We start from the raw sequence: 13,674 nt of genomic DNA, 5'->3' as shown, positions 1-13,674 counted from the left end.
GAGTCTGCCTCAGTTTGAGGGGATGCCTTAGTTTGAGGCGTTGGCTTAGTTAGAGGGGCTGCCTTAGTTTGAGGGGCTGCATTAGTTTGAGGGGTTGCATTAGAATGAGGGGCTGCTTTAGATTGAGGGGCTGCATTAGTCTGAGGGAGTGCCTTAGTTTGAGAGGCTGCCTTACTTTGAGGGGCTGCCTTAGTTTGAGCGGCTGCCTTAATTTCAGAGGCTGCCTTCGTTTGAGCGGCTGCCTTAGTTTGAGCGGTTGCCTTAGTTTGAGAGTCTGCATTAGTTTGAGCGGCTGCCTTAGTTTGAGGGGCTGCCTTACTTTTAGAGGCTGCCTTAGTTTGAGGGGCTGCCTTAATTTGAGCGGCTGCATTAGTTTGAGGGGCTGCTTTTAGTTGAGGCGCTCCCTTAGTTTGAGGGTCTGCCTTAGTTCGAGAGTCTGCCTTAGTTTGAGCGGCTGCCTTAGTTTGAGGGTCTGCCTTACTTTTAGAGGCTGCCTTAGTTTGAGGGGCTGCCTTAATTTGAGCGGCTGCCTTAGTTGAGGGGCTGCCTTAGATTGAGGGGCTGCATTAGTTTGAGCGGCTGCCTTAGTTTGAGGGGCTGCCTTAGTTTGAGGGGCTGCCTTAGATTGAGCGGCTGACTTAGTTTGAGAGGCTGCCTTAGTTTGAGAGTCTGCCTTAGTTTGAGCGGCTGCCTTAGTTTGAGGGGTTGCCTTAGTTTGAGAGTCTGCCTTAGTTTGAGCGGCTGCCTTCGTTTGACAGGCTGCCTTAGTTTCAGCGGCTGCCTTAGTTTGAGAGGCTGCCTGAGTTTGAGGGGCTGCCTTTGTTTGAGCGGCTGCATTAGTTTGAGGGGCTGCCTTTGGTTGAGGCGCTCCCTTAGTTTGTAGGGCTGCCTTACTTTAAGGGGCAGCGTCAGTTTGAGAGTCTGCCTTAGTTTGAGGGGCTGCCTTAGTTTGAGGGGCTGCCTTTGATTGAGTGGCTGCATTGGTTTGAGAGTCTGCCTTTCATTGAGTGGCTGCATTAGTTTGAGGGGCTGCCTTAGATTGAGGGGCTGCATTAGTTTGAGGGGCTGCATTAGTTTGAGGGGCTGCATTAGTTTAAGGGGCAGCCTTAGTTTGAGAGGCTGCCTAAGTTTGAGTGGCTGCCTTCGTTTGAGAGTGTGCCATAGTTTGAGGGGCTGCCATAATTTGAGCGGCAGCCTTAGTTTGAGGGGCTGCATTAGTTTGAGCGACTGTCTTAGTTTAAGGGGCTGCCTTAGTTTGAGCGGCTGCCTTAGATTGAGAGGCTGCCTGAGTTTGAGGGGCTGCTTTAGACTGAGGGGCTGCATTAGTTTGAGCGGCTGTCTCAGTTTGAGGGGCTGCCTTAGTTTGAGCGGCTGCCTGAGTTTGAGGGGCTGCCTTAGTTTGAGGGGCTGCCTTAGTTTGAGGGGCTGCCTTAGTTTGAGCGGCTGCCTTAGTTTGAGGGGCTGCCTTAGTTTGAGCGGCTGCCTTGGTTTGACGGGCTGCATTTGTTTGAGGGGCTGTCTTAGATTAAGAGGCTGCCTTAGATTGAGGGGCTGCATTAGTTTGAGAGTCTGCCTTAGTTTGAGGGTATGCCTTAGTTTGATGGGTTGGCTTCATTAGAGGGGCTGCCTTAGTTTGAGGGGCTGCCTTTGGTTGAGGCGCTCCCTTAGTTTGAGAGGCTGCCTTACTTTAAGGGGCTGTATTAGTTTGAGAGTCTGCCTTAGTTTGAGGGGCTGCCTTAGTTTGAGTGGTTGGCTGAGTTTGAGGGTCTGGCTTTGATTGAGTGGCTGCATTAGTTTGAGAGCTTGCCTTTGATTGAGTGGCTGCATTAGTTTGAGGGGCTTCATTAGATTGAGGGACTGCATTTGTTTGAGGGGCTGCATTATTATGAGGGGCTGCCTTAGATTGAGGGGCTGCATTAGTTTGAGAGTCTGCCTTAGTTTGAGGGGATTCCTTAGTTCGAGGGGTTGGCTTAGTTAGAAGTGCTGCCTTAGTTTGAGGGGCTGCATTAGTTTGAGGGGTTGCATTAGAATGAGGGGCTGCCTTAGATTGAGGGGCTGCATTAGTTTGAGGGAGTGCCTTAGTTTGTGGGGCTGCCTTACTTTGAGGGGCTGTCTTAGTTTGAGCGGCTGCCTTAATTTGAGAGGCTGCCTGAGTTTGAGCGGCTGCCTTAGTTTGAGCGGCTGCCTTAGTTTGAGAGTCTGCATTAGTTTGAGCGGCTGCCTTAGTTTGAGGGGCTGCCTTAGTTTGAGAGTCTGCCTTTGTTTGAGCGGCTGCCTTAGTTTGAGGGTCTGCCTTACTTTTAGAGGCTGCCTTAGTTTGAGGGGCTGCCTTAATTTGAGCGGCTGCATTAGTTTGAGGGGCTGCCTTTGGTTGAGGCGCTGCATTAGTTTGAGAGTCTGCCTTTGATTGTGTGGCTGCATTAGTTTGAGGGGCTGCATTAGATTGAGGGTCTGCATTAGTTTGAGGGGCTGCATTATTTTGAGGGGGTGCCTCAGTTTGAGGGGCTGCCTTAGATTGAGTGGCTGCCTGAGATTGAGTGGCTGCATTAGTTTGAGAGTCTGCCTTAGTTTGTGGGGATGCCTTAGTTCGAGGGGTTGGCTAAGTTAGAGGGGCTGCCTTAGTTTGAGGGGCTGCATTCGTTTGAGGGGTTGCATTAGAATGAGGGGCTGCCTTAGATTGAGGGGCTGCCTTAGATTGAGGGGCTGCATTAGTTTGAGGGAGTGCCTTAGTTTGAGAGGCTGCCTTACTTTGAAGGGCTTCCTTAGTTTGAGCGGCTGCCTTAATTTGAGAGGCTGCCTTAGTTTGAGCGGCTGGCTTAGTTTGAGCGGCTGCCTCAGTTTGAGAGTGTGCATTAGTTTGAGCGGCTGCCTTAGTTTGAGGGGCTGCCTTTGTTTGAGAGTCTTCCTTCGTTTGAGCGGCTGCCTTAGTTTGAGGGTCTGCCTTACTTTTAGAGGCTTCCTTAGTTTGAGGGGCTGCCTTAATTTGAGCGGCTGCATTAGTTTGAGAGTCTGCCTTTGATTGAGTGGCTGCATTAGTTTGAGGGGCTGACTTAGTTTGAGGGGCTGACTTAGTTTGAGGGGCTGACGTAGTTTGAGGGGCTGCATTTGTTTGATGGGCTGCCTTAGATTGAGGGGCTGCATTAGTTTGAGGGGCTGCCTTAGTTTGAGGGGCTGCCTCAGATTGAGGGGCTGCATTAGTTTGAGCGGCTGCCTTAGTTTGAGCGGCTGCCTTAATTTGAGAGGCTGCCTGAGTTTGAGCAGCTGCCTTAGTTTGAGCGGCTGCCTTAGTTTGAGAGTCTGCATTAGTTTGAGCGGCTGCCTTAGTTTGAGGGGCTGCCTTAGTTTGAGAGTCTGCCTTAGTTTGTGCGGCTGCCTTAGTTTGAGGGTCTGCCTTACTTTTAGAGGCTGCCTTAGTTTGAGGGGCTGCCTTAATTTGAGCGGCTGCATTAGATTGAGGGGCTGCCTTTGGTTGAGGCGCTGCATTAGGTTGAGAGTCTGCCTTTGATTGAGTGGCTGCATTAGCTGGAGGTGCTGCATTAGATTGAGGGTCTGCATTAGTTTGAGGGTCTGCATTATTTTGAGGGGCTGCCTCAGTTTGAGGGGCTGCCTTAGTTTGAGGGGTTAGCTTAGTTTGAGGGGTTGCCTTAGATTGAGTGGCTGCATTAGTTTGAGAGTCTGCCTTAGTTTGAGGGGATGCCTTAGTTTGAGGGGTTGGCTTAGTTAGAGGGGCTGCATTAGTTTGAGGGGCTGCATTAGTTTGAGGGGTTGCATTAGAATGAGGGGCTGCCTTAGATTGAGGTGCTGCATTAGTTTGAGGGAGTGCCTTAGTTTGAGAGGCTGCCTTACTTTGAGGGGCTGCCTTGATTTTAGCGGCTGCCTTAATTTGAGAGGCTGCCTTAGTTTGAGCGTCTGGCTTAGTTTGAGCGGCTGCCTCAGTTTGAGAGTGTGCATTAGTTTGAGCGGCTGCCTTAGTTTGAGGGGCTGCCTTAGTTTGAGAGTCTTCCTTAGTTTGAGCGGCTGCCTTAGTTTGAGGGTCTGCCTTACTTATAGAGTCTTCCTTAGTTTGAGGGGCTGCCTTAATTTGAGCGGCTGCATTAGTTTGAGGGGCTGCCTTTGGTTGAGGCGCTCCCTTAGTTTGAGAGTCTGCCTCAGTTTGAGAGTCTGCCTTAGTTTGAGCGGCTGCCTTAGTTTGAGGCTGCCTTAGTTGAGGGGCTCCCTTAATTTGAGCGGCTGCAATAGTTTGAGGGGTTGCCTTTGGTTGAGGCGCTCCATTAGTTTGAGGGTCTGCCTTACTTTGACAGGCTGCCTTAGTTTCAGCGGCTGCGTTAGTTTGAGAGGCTGCCTGAGTTTGAGGGGCTGCCTTAGTTTGAGCGGCTGCATTAGTTTGATGGGCTGCCTTAGATTGAGGGGCAGCATTAGTTTGAGGGGCTGCCTTAGTTTGAGGGGCTGCCTTAGTTTGAGGGGCTGCCTTAGATTGAGGGGCTGCATTAGTTTGAGCGGCTGCCTTAGTTTGAGGGGCTGCCTTAGTTTGAGGGGCTGCCTCAGATTGAGCGGCTGACTTAGTTTGAGAGGCTGCCTTAGTTTGAGAGTCTGCCTTAGTTTGAGTGGCTGCCTTAGTTTGAGGGGTTGCCTTAGTTTGAGAGTCTGCCTTAGTTTGAGCGGCTGCCTTAGTTTGAGCGGCTGCCTTAGTTTGACAGGCTGCCTTAGTTTGACAGGCTGCCTTAGTTTGAGAGGCTGCCTGAGTTTGAGGGGCTGCCTTAGTTTGAGCTGCTGCATTAGTTTGAGGGGCTGCCTTTGGTTGAGGCGCTCCCTTAGTTTGTAGGGCTGCCTTACCTTAAGGGGCAGCGTCAGTTTGAGAGTCTGCCTTAGTTTGAGGGGCTGCCTTAGTTTGTGGGGTTGGCTTAGTTTGAGGGGCTGCTTTTGATTGAGTGGCTGCATTAGTTTGTGAGTCTGCCTTTGATTGAGTGGCTGCATTAGTTTGAGGGTCTGCCTTAGATTGAGGGGCTGCATTAGTTTGAGGGGCTGCATTAGTTTGAGTGGGTGCATTAGTTTGAGGGGCTGCCTTAGATTGAGTGGCTGCATTAGGTTGAGGGGCTGCATTAGGTTGAGGGGCTGCCTTAGTTTGAGCGGCTGCCTTAGTTTGAGAGTCTGCATTAGTTTGAGCGGCTGCCTTAGTTTGAGGGGCTGCCTTAGTTTGAGAGTCTGCCTTAGTTTGAGAGTCTGCCTTAGTTTGAGCGGCTGCCTTAGTTTGAGGGTCTGCCTTACTTTTAGAGGCTGTCTTAGTTTGAGGGGCTGCCTTAATTTGAGCGGCTGCATTAGTTTGAGGGGCTGCCTTTGGTTAAGGCGCTGCATTAGTTTGAGAGTCTGCCTTTGATTGAGGGGCTGCATTAGTTTGAGGGGCTGCATTCGATTGAGGGTCTGCATTAGTTTGAGGGGCTGCATTATTTTGAGGGGCTGCCTCAGTTTGAGGGGCTGCCTTAGTTTGAGGGGTTAGCTTAGTTTGAGGGGCTGCCTTAGATTGAGTGGCTGCATTAGTTTGAGAGTCTGCTTTAGTTTGAGGGGATGCCTTAGTTTGAGGGGTTGGCTAAGTTAGAGGGGCTGCCTTAGTTTGAGGGGCTGCCTTAGTTTGAGGGGCTGCATTAGTTTGAGGGGTTGCATTAGAATGAGGGGCTGCCGTAGATTGAGGGGCTGCATTAGTTTGAGGGAGTGCCTTAGTTTGAGAGGCTGCCTTACTTTGAGGGGCTGCCTTAGTTTGAGCGGCTGCCTTAATTTGAGGGTCTGCCTTACTTTTAGAGGCTTCCTCAGTTTGAGGGGCTGCCTTAACTTGAGCGGCTGCATTAGTTTGAGGGGCTGCCTTTGGTTGAGGCGCTCCCTTAGTTTGAGAGTCTGCCTTAGTTTGAGAGTCTGCCTTAGTTTGAGCGGATGCCTTAGTTTGAGGGTCTGCCTTACTTTTTGAGGCTGCCTTAGTTTGAGGGACCGCCTTAATTTGAGCGGCTGCATTAGTTTGAGGGGCTGCCTTTGGTTGAGGCGCTGCATTAGTTTGAGGGTCTGCCTTACTTTGACAGGCTGCCTTAGTTTGAGCGGCTGCGTTAGTTTGAGAGGCTGCCTGAGTTTGAGGGGCTGCCTTAGTTTGAGCGGCTGCATTAGTTTGAGAGTCTGCCTTTGATTGAGTGGCTGCATTAGTTTGAGTGGCTGCCTTAGTTTGAGGGGCTGCCTTAGTTTGAGGGGCTGCCTCAGATTGAGGGGCTGCATTAGTTTGAGCGGCTGCCTTAGTTTGAGAGTCTGCATTAGTTTGAGGGGCTGCCTTAGTTTGAGGGGCTGCCTTAGTTTGAGGGGCTGCCTTAGTTTGAGAGTCTGCCTTAGTTTGAGCGGCTGCCTTAGTTTGAGTGTCTGCCTTACTTTTAGAGGCTGCCTTAGTTTGAGGGGCTGCCTTAATTTGAGCGGCTGCATTAGTTTGAGGGGCTGCCTTTGGTTGAGGCGCTGCATTAGTTTGAGAGTCTGCCTTTGATTGAGTGGCTGCATTAGTTTGAGAGTCTGCCTTTGATTGAGAGGCTGCCTGAGTTTGAGGGGCTGCCTTAGTTTGAGCGGCTGCATTAGTTTGAGAGTCTGCCTTTGATTGAGTGGCTGCATTAGTTTGAGGGGCTGACTTAGTTTGAGGGGCTGACGTAGTTTGAGGGGCTGCATTTGTTTGATGGGCTGCCTTAGATTGAGGGGCTGCATTAGTTTGAGGGTCTGCCTTAGTTTGAGGGGCTGCCTTAGTTTGAGGGGCTGCCTCAGATTGAGGGCCTGCATTAGTTTGAGCGTCTGCCTTAGTTTGAGCGGCTGCCTTAATTTGAGAGGCTGCCTGAGTTTGAGCGGCTGCCTTAGTTTGAGCGGCTGCCTTAGTTTGAGAGTCTGCATTAGTTTGCGCGGCTGCCTTAGTTTGAGGGGCTGCCTTACTTTGAGAGTCTACCTTAGTTTGAGCGGCTGCCTTAGTTTGAGGGTCTGCCTTACTTTTAGAGGCTGCATTAGTTTGAGGGGCTGCCTTTGGTTGAGGCGCTGCATTAGTTTGAGTGGGTGCATTAGATTGAGGGGCTGCCTTAGATTGAGTGGCTGCATTAGGTTGAGGGGCTGCGTTAGGTTGAGGGGCTGCATTAGGTTGAGGGGCTGCATTAGGTTGAGGGGCTGCATTAGTTTGAGCGGCTGCCTTAGTTTGATAGTCTGCATTAGTTTGAGCGGCTGCCTTAGTTTGAGGGGCTGCCTTAGTTTGAGAGTCTGCCTTAGTTTGAGCGGCTGCCTTAGTTTGAGGGTCTGCCTTACTTTTAGAGGCTGCCTTAGTTTGAGGGGCTGCCTTAATTTGAGCGGCTGCATTAGTTTGAGGGGTTGCCTTTGGTTGAGGCGCTGCATTAGTTTGAGAGTCTGCCTTTGATTGAGGGGCTGCATTAGTTTGAGGGGCTGCATTCGATTGAGGGGCTGCATTAGTTTGAGGGGCTGCATTATTTTGAGGGGCTGCATTATTTTGAGGGGCTGCCTCAGTTTGAGGGGCTGCCTTAGTTTGAGGGGTTAGCTTAGTTTGATGGGCTGCCTTAGATTGAGTGGCTGCATTAGTTTGAGAGTCTGCTTTAGTTTGAGGGGATGCCTTAGTTTGAGGGGTTGGCTCAGTTAGGGGGGCTGCCTTAGTTTGAGGGGCTGCATTAGTTTGAGGGGTTGCATTAGAATGAGGGGCTGCCTTAGATTGAGGGGCTGCATTAGTTTGAGGGAGTGCCTTAGTTTGAGAGGCTGCCTTACTTTGAGGGGCTGCCTTAGTTTGAGCGGCTGCCTGAATTTGAGAGGCTGCCTTAGTTTGAGCGGCTGGCTTAGTTTGAGCGGCTGCCTCAGTTTGAGAGTGTGCATTAGTTTGAGCGGCTGCCTTAGTTTGAGAGGCTGCCTGAGTTTGAGGGGCTGCCTTAGTTTGAGCGGCTGCATTCGTTTGAGAGTATGCCTTTGATTGAGTGGCTGCATTAGTTTGAGAGCCTGACTTAGTTTGAGGGGCTGACGTAGTTTGTGGGGCTGCATTTGTTTGATGGGCTGCCTTGGATTGAGGGGCTGCATTAGTTTGAGGGGCTGCATTAGTTTGAGGGGCTGCCTTAGTTTGAGGGGCTGCCTTAGTTTGAGGGGCTGCCTCAGATTGAGGGGCTGCATTAGTTTGAGCGGCTGAATTAGTTTGAGCGGCTGCCTTAATTTGAGAGGCTGCCTGAGTTTGAGCGGCTGCCTTAGTTTGAGCGGCTGCCTTAGTTTGAGCGGCTGCCATAGTTTGAGAGTCTGCATTAGTTTGAGCGGCTGCCTTAGTTTGAGGGGCTGCCTTAGTTTGAGAGTCTGCCTTAGTTTGAGCGGCTGCCTTAGTTTGAGGGTCTGCCTTACTTTTAGAGGCTGCCTTAGTTTGAGGGGCTGCCTTAATTTAAGCGGCTGCATTAGTTTGGGTGGCTGCCTTTTGTTGAGGCGCTGCATTAGTTTGAGGGGCTGCATTAGATTGAGGGTCTGCATTAGTTTGAGGGGCTGCATTAGTTTGAGGGGTTGCATTAGAATGAGGGGCTGCCTTAGATTGAGGGGCTGCATTAGTTTGAGGGAGTGCCTTAGTTTGAGAGGCTGCCTTACTTTGAGGGGCTGCCTTAGTTTGAGCGGCTGCCTGAATTTGAGAGGCTGCCTTAGTTTGAGCGGCTGGCTTAGTTTGAGCGGCTGCCTCAGTTTGAGGGGCTGCCTTAGTTTGAGCGGCTGCGTTAGTTTGAGAGGCTGCCTGAGTTTGAGGGGCTGCCTTAGTTTGAGTGGCTGCATTAGTTTGAGGGCCTGACTTAGTTTGAGGGGCTGACGTAGTTTGAGGGGCTGCATTTGTTTGATGGGCTGCCTTAGATTGAGGGGCTGCATTAGTTTGAGGGGCTGCCTTAGTTTGAGGTGCTGCCTTAGTTTGAGGGGCTGCCTCAGATTGAGGGGCTGCATTAGTTTGAGCGGCTGCCTTAGTTTGAGCGGCTGCCTTAATTTGAGAGGCTGCCTGAGTTTGAGCGGCTGCCTTAGTTTGAGCGGCTGCCTTAGTTTGAGAGTCTGCATTAGTTTGATCGGCTGCCTTAGTTTGAGGGGCTGCCTTAGTTTGAGATTCTGCCTTAGTTTGAGCGGCTGCCTTAGTCTGAGGGTCTGCCTTACTTTTAGAGGCTGCCTTAGTTTGAGGGGCTGCCTTAATTTGAGCGGCTGCATTAGTTTGAGGGGCTGCCTTTGGTTGAGGCGCTGCATTAGTTTGAGAGTCTGCCTTTGATTGAGTGGCTGCATTAGTTTGAGGGGCTGCATTAGATTGAGGGTCTGCATTAGTTTGAGGGGCTGCATTATTTTGAGGGGCTGCCTCAGTTTGAGTGGCTGCCTCAGTTTGAGGGGTTAGCTTAGTTTGAGGGGCTGCCTTAGATTGAGTGGCTGCATTAGTTTGAGAGTCTGCCTTAGTTTGAGGGGATGCCTTAGTTTGAGGGGTTGGCTTAGTTAGAGGGGCTGCCTTAGTTTGAGGGGCTGCATTAGTTTGAGGGGTTGCATTAGAATGAGGGGCTGCCTTAGATTGAGGGGCTGCATTAGTTTGAGGGAGTGCCTTAGTTTGAGAGGCTGCCTTACTTTGAGGGGCTGCCTTAGTTTGAGCGGCTGCCTTAATTTGAGAGGCTGCCTTAGTTTGAGCGTCTGGCTTAGTTTGAGCGGCTGCCTCAGTTTGAGAGTGTGCATTAGTTTGAGCGGCTGCCTTAGTTTGAGGGGCTGCCTTAGTTTGAGAGTCTTCCTTAGTTTGAGCGGCTGCCTTAGTTTGAGGGTCTGCCTTACTTTTAGAGGCTTCCTTAGTTTGAGGGGCTGCATTATTTTGAGGGGCTGCCTCAGTTTGAGGGGCTGCCTTAGTTTGAGGGGTTAGCTTAGTTTGAGGGGCTGCCTTAGATTGAGTGGCTGCATTAGTTTGAGAGTCTGCTTTAGTTTGAGGGGATGCCTTAGTTTGAGGGGTTGGCTAAGTTAGAGGGGCTGCCTTAGTTTGAGGGGCTGCCTTAGTTTGATGGGCTGCATTAGTTTGAGGGGTTGCATTAGAATGAGGGGCTGCCGTAGATTGAGGGGCTGCATTAGTTTGAGGGAGTGCCTTAGTTTGAGAGGCTGCCTTACTTTGAGGGGCTGCCTTAGTTTGAGCGGCTGCCTTAGTTTGAGGGTCTGCCTTACTTTTAGAGGCTTCCTCAGTTTGAGGGGCTGCCTTAACTTGAGCGGCTGCATTAGTTTGAGGGGCTGCCTTTGGTTGAGGCGCTCCCTTAGTTTGAGAGTCTGCCTTAGTTTGAGAGTCTGCCTTAGTTTGAGCGGCTGCCTTAGTTTGAGGGTCTGCCTTACTTTTTGAGGCTGCCTTAGTTTGAGGGACCGCCTTAATTTGAGCGGCTGCATTAGTTTGAGGGGCTGCCTTTGGTTGAGGCGCTGCATTAGTTTGAGGGTCTGCCTTACTTTGACAGACTGCCTTAGTTTGAGCGGCTGCGTTAGTTTGAGAGGCTGCCTGAGTTTGAGGGGCTGCCTTAGTTTGAGCGGCTGCATTAGTTTGAGAGTCTGCCTTTGATTGAGTGGCTGCATTAGTTTGAGGGGCTGACTTAGTTTGAGGGCCTGACTTAGTTTGAGGGGCTGACGTAGTTTGAGGGGCTGCATTTGTTTGATGGGCTGCCTTAGATTGAGGGGCTGCCTTAGTTTGAGGAGCTGCCTTAGTTTGAGGGGCTGCCTTAGTTTGAGGGGCTGCCTCAGATTGAGGGGCTGCATTAGTTTGAGCGGCTGCCTTAGTTTGAGAGTCTGCATTAGTTTGAGGGGCTGCCTTAGTTTGAGGGGCTGCCTTAGTTTGAGAGTCTGCCTTAGTTTGAGCGGCTGCCTTAGTTTGAGGGTCTGCCTTACTTTTAGAGGCTGCCTTAGTTTGAGGGGCTGCCTTAATTTGAGCGGCTGCATTAGTTTGAGGGGCTGCCTTTGGTTGAGGCGCTGCATTAGTTTGAGAGTCTGCCTTTGATTGAGTGGCTGCATTAGTTTGAGAGTCTGCCTTTGATTGAGAGGCTGCCTGAGTTTGAGGGGCTGCCTTAGTTTGAGCGGCTGCATTAGTTTGAGAGTCTGCCTTTGATTGAGTGGCTGCATTAGTTTGAGGGGCTGACTTAGTTAGAGGGGCTGACGTAGTTTGAGGGGCTGCATTTGTTTGATGGGCTGCCTTAGATTGAGGGGCTGCATTAGTTTGAGGGTCTGCCTTAGTTTGAGGGGCTGCCTTAGTTTGAGGGGCTGCCTCAGATTGAGGGCCTGCATTAGTTTGAGCGTCTGCCTTAGTTTGAGCGGCTGCCTTAATTTGAGAGGCTGCCTGAGTTTGAGCGGCTGCCTTAGTTTGAGCGGCTGCCTTAGTTTGAGAGTCTGCATTAGTTTGAGCGGCTGCCTTAGTTTGAGGGGCTGCCTTACTTTGAGAGTCTACCTTAGTTTGAGCGGCTGCCTTAGTTTGAGGGTCTGCCTTACTTTTAGAGGCTGCATTAGTTTGAGGGGCTGCCTTTGGTTGAGGCGCTGCATTAGTTTGAGTGGGTGCATTAGTTTGAGGGGCTGCCTTAGATTGAGTGGCTGCATTAGGTTGAGGGGCTGCGTTAGGTTGAGGGGCTGCATTAGGTTGAGGGGCTGCATTAGGTTGAGGGGCTGCATTAGTTTGAGCGGCTGCCTTAGTTTGAGAGTCTGCATTAGTTTGAGCGGCTGCCTTAGTTTGAGGGGCTGCCTTAGTTTGAGAGTCTGCCTTAGTTTGAGCGGCTGCCTTAGTTTGAGGGTCTGCCTTACTTTTAGAGGCTGCCTTAGTTTGAGGGGCTGCCTTAATTTGAGCGGCTGCATTAGTTTGAGGGGTTGCCTTTGGTTGAGGCGCTGCATTAGTTTGAGAGTCTGCCTTTGATTGAGGGGCTGCATTAGTTTGAGGGGCTGCATTCGATTGAGGGTCTGCATTAGTTTGAGGTGCTGCATTATTTTGAGGGGCTGCCTCAGTTTGAGGGGCTGCCTTAGTTTGAGGGGTTAGCTTAGTTTGAGGGGCTGCCTTAGATTGAGTGGCTGCATTAGTTTGAGAGTCTGCTTTAGTTTGAGGGGATGCCTTAGTTTGAGGGGTTGGCTCAGTTAGAGGGGCTGCCTTAGTTTGAGGGGCTGCATTAGTTTGAGGGGTTGCATTAGAATGAGGGGCTGCCTTAGATTGAGGGGCTGCATTAGTTTGAGGGAGTGCCTTAGTTTGAGAGGCTGCCTTACTTTGAGGGGCTGCCTTAGTTTGAGCGGCTGCCTGAATTTGAGAGGCTGCCTTAGTTTGAGCGGCTGGCTTAGTTTGAGCGGCTGCCTCAGTTTGAGAGTGTGCATTAGTTTGAGCGGCTGCCTTAGTTTGAGGGGCTGCCTTAGTTTGAGAGGCTGCCTGAGTTTGAGGGGCTGCCTTAGTTTGAGCGGCTGCATTCGTTTGAGAGTCTGCCTTTGATTGAGTGGCTGCATTAGTTTGAGGGCCTGACTTAGTTTGAGGGGCTGACGTAGTTTGTGGGGCTGCATTTGTTTGATGGGCTGCCTTGGATTGAGGGGCTGCATTAGTTTGAGGGGCTGCCTTAGTTTGAGGGGCTGCCTTAGTTTGAGGGGCTGCCTCAGATTGAGGGGCTGCCTCAGATTGTGGGGCTGCATTAGTTTGAGCGGCTGAATTAGTTTGAGCGGCTGCCTTAATTTGAGAGGCTGCCTGAGTTTGAGCGGCTGCCTTAGTTTGAGCGGCTGCCTTAGTTTGAGCGGCTGCCTTAGTTTGAGAGTCTGCATTAGTTTGAGCGGCTGCCTTAGTTTGAGGGGCTGCCTTAGTTTGAGAGTCTGCCTTAGTTTGAGCGGCTGCCTTAGTTTGAGGGTCTGCCTTACTTTTAGAGGCTGCTTTAGTTTGAGGGGCTGCCTTAATTTAAGCGGCTGCATTAGTTTGAGTGGCTGCCTTTTGTTGTGGCGCTGCATTAGTTTGAGGGGCTGCCTTTGATTGAGTGGCTGCATTAGTTTGAGAGTCTGCCTTTGATTGAGAGGCTGCCTGAGTTTGAGGGGCTGCCTTAGTTTGAGCGGCTGCCTTAGTTTGAGCGGCTGCATTAGTTTGAGAGTCTGCCTTTGATTGAGTGGCTGCATTAGTTTGAGGGGCTGACTTAGTTTGAGGGGCTGATGTAGTTTGAGGGGCTGCATTTGTTTGATGGGCTGCCTTAGATTGAGGGGCTGCATTAGTTTGAGGGTCTGCCTTAGTTTGAGGGGTTGCATTAGAATGAGGGGCTGCCTTAGATTGAGGGGCTGCATTAGTTTGAGGGAGTGCCTTAGTTTGAGAGGCTGCCTTACTTTGAGGGGCTGCCTTAGTTTGAGCGGCTGCCTGAATTTGAGAGGCTGCCTTAGTTTGAGCGGCTGGCTTAGTTTGAGCGGCTGCCTCAGTTTGAGGGGCTGCCTTAGTTTGAGCGGCTGAGTTAGTTTGAGAGGCTGCCTGAGTTTGAGGGGCTGCCTTAGTTTGAGCGGCTGCATTCGTTTGAGAGTCTGCCTTTGATTGAGTGGCTGCATTAGTTTGAGGGTCTGCCTTACTTTTAGAGGCTGCCTTAGTTTGAGGGGCTGCCTTAATTTGAGCGGCTGCATTAGTTTGAGGGGCTGCCTTTGGTTGAGGCGCTGCATTAGTTTGAGAGTCTGCCTTTGATTGAGTGGCTGCATTAGTTT

This window comes from Heterodontus francisci, unplaced genomic scaffold (genome assembly GCF_036365525.1).
Source record: "Heterodontus francisci isolate sHetFra1 unplaced genomic scaffold, sHetFra1.hap1 HAP1_SCAFFOLD_53, whole genome shotgun sequence".
In the NCBI taxonomy this organism is placed as follows: domain Eukaryota; kingdom Metazoa; phylum Chordata; class Chondrichthyes; order Heterodontiformes; family Heterodontidae; genus Heterodontus; species Heterodontus francisci.
Note: the sequence above shows the minus strand (reverse complement) of the source record.